The sequence below is a fragment of the Sapajus apella genome, unplaced genomic scaffold, assembly GCF_009761245.1.
Source record: "Sapajus apella isolate SASKATOON/1434 unplaced genomic scaffold, GSC_monkey_1.0 scaffold13465, whole genome shotgun sequence".
NCBI lineage: Eukaryota > Metazoa > Chordata > Mammalia > Primates > Cebidae > Sapajus > Sapajus apella.
Window position 1 is genome coordinate 1 of NW_022450386.1, and position 1,464 is coordinate 1,464.

The following is a 1,464-nucleotide window of genomic DNA, read 5'->3' on the forward strand; positions in this document are numbered from 1 at the left end:
GAAGAAAGAGTAACAAGCTTCATGGTCAATTACAACCCTTTGTAATCCAATTAATAGATTAACCAGGTTCAAGCACTATTGACAACAAAATGCTTGATGATATCTATAAGGATATTCACTGGCTTATTTTAGTTACAGGCTACCTCTTAGCTGATGATACTCAGGGAGAAACTCTGCTAATACCTCCAGAAATAATGGAATATTCCATTAAGCATTCATTTGAAGTTGACATTAATATAACACTTCAAATTTTGGGATCTCCAGGAGAAAAGGCTTCTTCCATCCCAGGGTACAATAGAACAGATTCTGTGATTGGCTGTTGTCTGCCTTTCTCAGAGTTTCAGGAGTTGAATCTCAAGCAATAAGAGCAGATCTCACTCATCTACTAAGTCCCCAAATGGGCAAAGATATTGTTTTGTTTTTAAAACACTGGCCAAAGACTTATCTCCTGGTAGATGAAAAACTGTATGATTAGATAAGCCTGCCATTCAGTACAGTGTTCAGAGCAGGTACAGAGGGTTCTCAGTGGATAATTGGCTACCTCTTACAAAAAGTCACCAGTAACTTCTCGGTCTAGAGTAGCGAGCAGGACCTTATGAATGCCATTGTGCAACTCCTTGTCACTTTGATGGAAAGAAGAGAAAGGGCAATCTTAATAATTTAGTGTGAAAACTGGTGGAACTTAGCTAAGCAAGCTGAAGCCCACCTCTTAATTTCTTGTCAAGTCCTGTGCAGAGAACATTGATGAAGGCTCTAGTCTTAGGACTAGACCAGAGCACATATGGACACAGAAACCTAACAGCGGTATTGGACAGAGGTTCTTCAGCCACTTCAGCAGTGATTCTTAAGAGTGATAAACCAAGAAAACTTCCAGCAGATGTGACAGCAAGGAAGTCAAGCAGGAAATCACTGCCACACTGGAGGCCGTGTGTGTCATTGCTGAGGCTACCCAGATAGACGACATAGCAATCCTGTTTGATTTTTTTATTGGACTTTCTTACCCAATTGCATTGGGTTGATGGAAGTTTACAAAACTACCCCAGAGACTGTCAATCTCATTATGGAAATTTTTACTGAAGTTGCACATAAACAGATATGCTATCTTGAAGAGTCCGAAGCTATGAACTTATATGAAGCCTGCCTTTTACTTTGTTGCAAGTACATTCTAAGAATAATTTAGAATGTCAAAGAATAGATGTTATAGTGGAAGAAGGGCAATACCAAGACCTGTTTCTCGTTATGGAACTTTTTACTAACATGCTGTCAAAAGAATTCATAGATTTCAGTGATACAGATGAAGTGTTTAGAGGACATGACGCAGGTCAAGCAACAAACAGATCTGTGTCAGCAGCAGATGTTGGGTTGTATGGAGTAAAACTAATTCTGCCCTTGATGTCACAGGATCTCTTGAAGTTTCCAACCCTTTGTAATCAATACTACAGATTAATCACATTTATCTGTGAG

At 39.3% G+C, this 1,464-nt stretch overlaps 1 pseudogene; it reads left to right on the forward strand.

The window, feature by feature from the left end:
• Positions 1-8: 8 nt before the first annotated feature.
• On the forward strand, positions 9-1,458 carry LOC116548499 (annotated as a pseudogene).
• Positions 1,459-1,464: the final 6 nt, after the last annotated feature.